This window comes from Oncorhynchus kisutch, linkage group LG8 (assembly GCF_002021735.2).
Source record: "Oncorhynchus kisutch isolate 150728-3 linkage group LG8, Okis_V2, whole genome shotgun sequence".
In the NCBI taxonomy this organism is placed as follows: Eukaryota; Metazoa; Chordata; class Actinopteri; order Salmoniformes; family Salmonidae; genus Oncorhynchus; species Oncorhynchus kisutch.
Window position 1 is genome coordinate 69363779 of NC_034181.2, and position 7789 is coordinate 69371567.

Below are 7789 nucleotides of genomic sequence, written 5' to 3' on the forward strand. Positions count from 1 at the left end.
ATATGGACACGGGTGAAATATGCTATCATTCTCAGGCTAACAAGAGTCATCCACAGGAGGTTGCTGGCACTTTAATTGGGGAGAACGGGCTCGTGGTAATGGCTGGAGGGGAATCAGTTCAACGGTATCAGACACATGGTTTCTATATGTTTGATGCAATTCCATTTGCTCCATTACAGCCATTATTATGAGCCATCCTCCCCTGGAATCATCACAGGAACCTACGAAGGAAAGGATCTACATCCGAATGACATTTGACACATTAAAAACAAAGAAGTTTAAGTTGTTTGCCATTCTTATACTGTATATTTGGTTTGTCTTTGAATCAGGTCCACAACATCTACTAGCCATTCAATTTGAACCCCAGTGAAAGGAGTGGATTGTGAATAAACTGATTTTACCAGGAGAGGGCAGCAGTGTGAACATCAGCATGCTAACCCTGGAGAATATTGTGACACACATGCATGAACTTGCACTCACACACACCTAAAACAACAGAGAGCCTCAGACCACTGAGTCGCTCTGTCCCTTTTAATAGATCACATGCTTTACCTGAACAGATGGCATCAGGTTAACCATCTGAATAGGCAGCAGTACCCTCGGTCACATCAGAGTTAATGGACACACACACACACACACGGGAGTGTGTGCCAGTTGTGAGGTATGTGTTAAGATCCCCTCTTTTTAAATCTTATGAATGAATCATGCAGACTGGCTGTGATATGTGCAGCAGAGCTGTGTGTGGGCCACAGGCCAGAACACCACTGGTCACACTCACACTGCACGTGACCCAATCTGTGTGATAGGAGAGGGGAGAGAGGGAGGGAGAGATAGAGAGGGAGACAGAGACAGAGAATGATAGAAATGTGGGTGACAAACGGGGGGGGGGGGGGCAGAACAGGGGAGAGAGGAGGAGGGGGGGGGGGGTATCGAGAGAAGAGATGGAGAGGTGTTTGAGGACATCGGGAGATGAGGTTGAAACCGGTCACTAGGGGCAACAGTGAGCGCTGTTACCTTCAAGTAGGTTTCGGGTTTGCTAGGGCATTGTGGAATAGTAAAACCCCCTTTACTGGCTCAAATAGCCGATCAATCAGCCTGTTACTAACTAGTAAACTTCTGGGAAAAATTGTGTTTGACCAGATACAATGCTATTTCACAGTAAACAAATTGACAACAGAATTTCAGCATGCTTATAAGGAAAGGACACTCAACAAGCACAGCATTTATACAAATGACTGATGATTGGCTGAGAGAAATTGATGATAAAATGATTGTGGGGGCTGTCTTGGTAGACTTCAGTGCAGCTTTTAACATTATCGATCATAGTCTGCTGCTGGGAAAACGTATGTGTTATGACTTTACACACCCTGCTATAATGTGGATAAAGAGTTACTTGTCTAACAGAACACAGAGGGTGTTCTTTAATGGACGTCTCTCAAATATAATCCAATTAGAATCAGGAATTCTCCAGGGTAGCTGTTTAGGCCCCTTGTTTTTTTCAATTTTTACTAACGACATGCCACTGACTTTGAGTGTCTATGTAAGCGGATGACTCAACACTATACACATCAGCTACTACAGTGACTGAAATGACTGCAACATTCAACAAAGAGCTGCAGTTAGTTTCAGAGTGGGTGGCAAGGAATAAGTTAGCCCTAAATATTTCCAAAACTAAAAGCATTGTATTTGGAACAAAACCCTAAACCTTAACTAAATCTTGTAATAAATCATGTGTAAACTGAGCAGGTTGAGATGACTAAACTGCTTGGAGTAACCCTAGATTGTAAACTGTCATGGTCAAAACATATTGATGCAGGAGTAGCTAAGATGGGGAGAACTCAACAATATCAACAAGGCAAGTCCTACAGGCCCTAGTTTTGTCGCACCTTGACAACTGTTCAGTCGCGTGGTCAGGTGCAACAAAAAAGGAAAATTGCAATTGGCTCAGAACAGGGCAGCACGGCTGGCCTTTGGATGTACACAGAGAGCTAATATTAATAATATGCATGTCAATCTCTCCTCGCTGAAAGTGGAGGAGAGATTGACTTCATTACTACTTTTATTTATAAGTATTGACATGTTGAATGACAGGCAGGCACCGAGCTGTCTGTCTAAACTACTGGCACACAGCTCGGACACTCATGCATACCCCACAAGACATGCCTCAAGAGGTCTCTTCACAGTCCCCAAATCCAGAACAGACTATGGGAGGCACAGTACTACAAAGAGCCATGACTACATGGAACTCTATTCCACATCAAGTAACTGACGCAGGCAGTAAAATCAGATTTCAAAACCAGATAAAAAAACACCTTATGGAACAGCGTACACATGGATTTAGTACTGTAGATATGTGGTAGTGGTGGAGTAGGGGCCTGAGGGCACACAGTGTGTTGTGAAATCTGTCAATGTATTGTAATGTTTTATAAACTGCCTTAATTTTGCTGGACCCCAGGAAGAGTAGCTGCTGCTTTTGTGGATCCATAATAAATACAAATACAAACTGTTCTGAGTGCTCTGGTCCTCAAGGCAACATGGATCTCACATATCACTGCCTTCCAGCATAGGAGTGATACCAATAACACATGCAAACACACAAACACATAAACACACAAACACACACACACACACAATGCAATGAAATGCATGCATACACACGCACACACACGTGCGCACCGTTCAAACATTCTCACACGCTAAGTCACAGTAATTTCCATGTTCTTCACGCACTGTTAGTGATCAGTGCATGATGAATAATTGCATGAGCATCAAGATGGAGGAGGGAATAAAGATATGAGTGTCTGTGGTGACAGCAGTCACATTTTGCTGAGTCACTCACGCCTCATGCCCCAGACATCAAGATGGAGGAGGGAATAAAGATATGAGTGTCCGTGGTGACAGCAGTCACATTTTGCTGAGTCACTCACGCCTCATGCCCCAGACATCAGATGGGGGGGTGCACTGGAGATTATGTCATCAACAAGATCTAGACTAAAGCAGACGTCTCAGACTCACACGCACACTCACACGTGCGCACACACTCACACACACGTGCGCACACACAAACACCACAGGAGACGTATAGTGTCACACCAGATGGTGTGCTCTGTTACAGTATGAAGAATACAGCAGGCAACGCCAACACAGCAAGCAGATAACTGCAGAGAACTGGAACACAGCAGAGCCCAATGCATAGTCTGCAACATCAGCACAGAGAAGGAGAGCAAGGTTATCTGTGTGATCTGTTATACTCACACACTCAGACAAACATGGTCACACTCTCACCTTCACACCAACACACACCTATGCCTTGACCTTAGTGACATTTCATCACTGCACAGCAACTGAGGAGTCAGAGTAACACACCGAAACACATGATGATGAGCTGTTGTTGTTGTACACTTTCAAATCAAATCAAATCAACCAAATCAAATTGTATTTGTCACTTGCGCCGAATACAACAGGTGTAGATTGTGAAAGGATTTCTTACAAGCCCTTAACCAACAATGCAGTTCAAGAAATAGAGTTAAGAAAATATTTACTAAATAAACTAAGTAAAAAATTAAATAACAATAACAAGGCTACTGGAGTCAATGTGCAGTGATACAGGTTAGTAGAGGTCATTTGTACATGTAAGTAGGAGTAAAGTGACTATGCATATATAATAAACAGCAAGTAACAGCAGTGTAAAACAAAGGGGGGGGGGGGGGGTAAATAGTCCGGGTGGCCATTTGATTAATTATTCAGGAGTCTTATGGCTTGTTAAGAAGCTGTTAAGAAGCTATACCAGGCGGTGATGCAACCGGTCAGGATGCTTTCGATTGTGTAGCTGTAGAACTTTTTGAAGATCTAGAGACCCATGCCAACTCTTTTCAATCTCCAGAGGGGGAAAAGGTGTTGTTGTACCTTCTTCAAGACTGTCTTGATGTGTTTGGACCATGATAGTTTGTTGGTGTTGTGGACACCAAGGAAGTTGAAACTCTCGACCCGCTTCACTACAGCCCTGTCGATGTGAATGGGGGCGTGTTCGGTCCTCCTTTTCCTGTAGTCCACGTTCAGCTCCTTTGTCTTGCTCACGTTGAGGGAGAGGTTGTTGTCTCTGACCTGCTCCACTACAGCCCGTCGATGTGAATGGGGGCGTGTTCGGCCCTCCTTTTCCTGTAGTCCACGATCAGCTCCTTTGTCTTGCTCACGTTGAGGGAGAGGTTGTTGTCTCTGACCTGCTCCACTACAGCCCGTCGATGTGAATGGGGGCGTGTTCGGCCCTCCTTTTCCTGTAGTCCACGATCAGCTCCTTTGTCTTGCTCACGTTGCCCTGGTACCACACTGCCAGGTCTCTGACCTCCTCCCTATAGGCTCTCATCATTGTCGGTGATCAGGCCTACCACTGTTGTGTGGTCAGCAAACTTAATGATGGTGTTGGAGTCGTGCTTGGCCACTCAGTCGTGGGTGAACAGGGAGTACAGAAGGGGACTAATTACACACCCTGAGGGGCCCCCATGTTGAGGATCAGCGTGGCGGATATGTTGTTGCCTACCCTTACCACCTGGGGGCGGCCCGTCAGGAAGTCCAGGATCCAGTTGCAGAGGGAGGTATTTAGTCCCAGGGTCCTTAGCTTAGTGATAAGCTTTGTGGGAACTATGGTGTTGAACGCTTAACTGTAGTCAATGAACAGTCAAAAGTTTGGACACACCTACTCATTCAAGGGTTTTTCTTTATTTGTACTATTTTCTACATTGTAGAATAATAGTGGAAAAATCAAAACTATGAAATAACACATATGGAATCATGTAGTAACCAAAAAAGTGTGAAACAAATGAAAATATATTTTATATTTGAGATTCTTCAAAGTAGCCACCCTTTGCCTTGATGACAGCTTTGCACACCCTTGGCATTCTCTCTCTCTCTCTCTCTCTCTCTCTTACTCTCTCTCTCTCTTTCTCTCTCTGTCCCTCAGTGTTGGTAGAACTCTCCTGTGTACCCAGACATTAGCAGACGTTGTAAATAACTGGGCCTGGCACACTGCACTGGAGGAACAGTGCTGGAGTCACACTCATAAATAATGAATTGATCCAGACTATTCTCACATCCTCCTGGTCCTTCCAGACACATAGGTACGTAGGTACTCATAGGTACGTAGTTGAGTGCACTTATACACGTACTGACCACTTCCGTATTGAGCGAGTCACTAGTACTTTCTGCTTTAGTTTTTGCTTGTAAGCAGGAACCAGGAGGATATAATTGTGTTCAGATTTGCCAAATGGAGGGCGAGGGAGAGCTTTGTATGCATCTCTGTGTGTGGATTAAAGGTGGTCTACAGTTTTTTTCCCCTCTGATTGCACATGTGACATGCTGGTAGAAATTAGGGAAAATAGATGTTTGCAGTCCCCGGCTGCTAGGAGGTCCGCTTCTGGATGAACATTTTCTTGTTTGCTTATGGTCTTAAACAGCTCGTTGAGTGTGGTCTTAGTGCCAGCATCGGTTTGCGGTGGTAAATAGACGGCAATGAAAAATATAGATTAAAACTCTCTTGGTAGATAGTGTGGTGTACAGCTTATCATGAGGTACTCTACCTCAGCAATACCTCAAGACTTCCTTAATATTACACATCTCACACCAGCTGCCATTGACAAATAGACACACACCCCCACCCATCGTCTAACCAGACGTAGCTGTTCTGTCCTGCCGATGCACAGAAAACCCAGCCAAATGTGTATTATCCATATTGTCGTTCAGCCACGACTCTGTGAAACATAAGATACTACAGTTTTAATGTCATGTTGGTAGGAGAGTCTTGAACAGAAATCATCCAGTTTATTCTCCAGTGATTGCACGTTGGCCAATAGAATGGATGGTAGAGGCGGGTTACCCACTCGCCGACCAATTCAATCTCCGGCCCATGTATTTCCATCTTTTCTTCACGCGAATGACGGGGATTTGGGCCTGGTCTCGGAGAAGCAGTATATCCTTCGCGTCGGACTCATTAAAGAAACATTCTTCTTCCAGTTCGAGGTGAGTAATCGGTGTTCTGATAGCCATAAGCTCCTTTTGGTCATAAGAGACGGTAGCAACAACATTATGTACAAAATAAGTGACAAACAATGCATTGGGGTGCCTGTGGCTGAAGGATAATTCTAGGTATAGAGATAACCTTTGCCAGCCTGGGTGAGGGATGATGACGTCACTGATCTCTCCTCTGATGAACTTATCCTCTGATTAACTCCTCATGGTCTCGCTCTGGATAGGAGTGTGTGTTTGTGTGTGTTTGTACAGTCATATGTGCATGTACGTGTGTGCATGTGTACGTGCATGCATCATGCACCCGTGTATACGTCCACTCAACTACGTACCTATGTGCAGGCGTACGTGTGTCTGGAAGGACCAGGAGGATGTGAGAATAGTCTGGATCAATTCATTATTTATGAGTGTGACTCCAGCACTGTTCCTCCAGTGCAGTGTGCCAGGCCCAGTTATTTACAACGTCTGCTGATGTCTGGGTACACAGCCGCACTGGAGAGTTCAACCAACCCTGAGGGACAGAGAGAGAAAGAGAGTGAGAGAAAGAGATAGAGAGAGAGAGAGCTGTAACAAAGAACAAAGCAAAAATATATACATGACCAATTACAAATCTTAGAATCAGCTATTAAAGACTACCAGAACCCAGTGGATTCTCCAATTATCTTGAATGAACTACAGGACAAAATAAAAACCCTCCAACCCAAAAAGGCCTGTGGTGTTGATGGTATCCTACATGAAGTTATGTAATATACAGATCACAAATTCCAATTGGCTCTATTTAAACTCTTTAACATCATCCTCAGTCCTGGCATCTTCCCCGATATTTGTAACTAAGGACTGATCACCCCAATCCACAAAAGGGGACACAAATTTGACCCCAATAGCTGCCGTGGGATATGTGTCAACAGCAACCTTGGGAAAAACCTCTGCATTATCATTAACAGCAGACACGTACATTTCCTCAGTGAAAACAATGTACTGAGAAAATGCCAAATTGGCTTTTTACCAAATTACAATATGACAGACCACATATTCGCTCTTCACACCCTAATTGACAAACAAACACACCAAAACAAAGGCAAAGTCTTCTCATGCTTTGTTGATATTAAAAAAAGCCTTTGAATCAATTTGGCATGAGGGTCTGGTGTAAATTGATGGAAAATGGTGTTGGGGGTAAAATGACATTATAAAATCCATGTACACAAACAACAAGTGTGTAGTTAAAATTGGCAAAAGACACACATTTCTTTCCCCAGTGCCGTGAGGTGAGACAGGGATGCAGCTTAAGCCCCACCCTCTTCAACCTATATTGGCGAGGGCACTAGAACAGTCTGCAGCACCTGGCCTCACCCTACTAGAATCCCTACTAGAATCTGAAGTCAAATGTCTACTATTTGCTTCTACCAAGGAGGGCCTACAGCAGCACCTAGATCTTCTGCACATATTCTGTCAGACCTGGGCCCCGACAGTTAATCTCAGTAAGAAAATAATAGGTCCAGTTGCCAGACCACAAATACAAATTCCACACAAAAAAATGATACATATCTCGGCGTAAACATCAGAGCCACAGGTAACTTCCACAAAGCTGTGAACGATCTTAGAGCCAAGGCAAGAAGGGCCTTCTATGTCATCAAAAGGATAATCAAATTCGACATATCAATTAGGATCTGGCTAAAAATACTACCCATTGCCCTTTATGGTTGTGAGGTCTGGGATCTGCTCACCAAACAATAATTCACAAAATGGGAAAAACACCAAATTAAGACTGCAT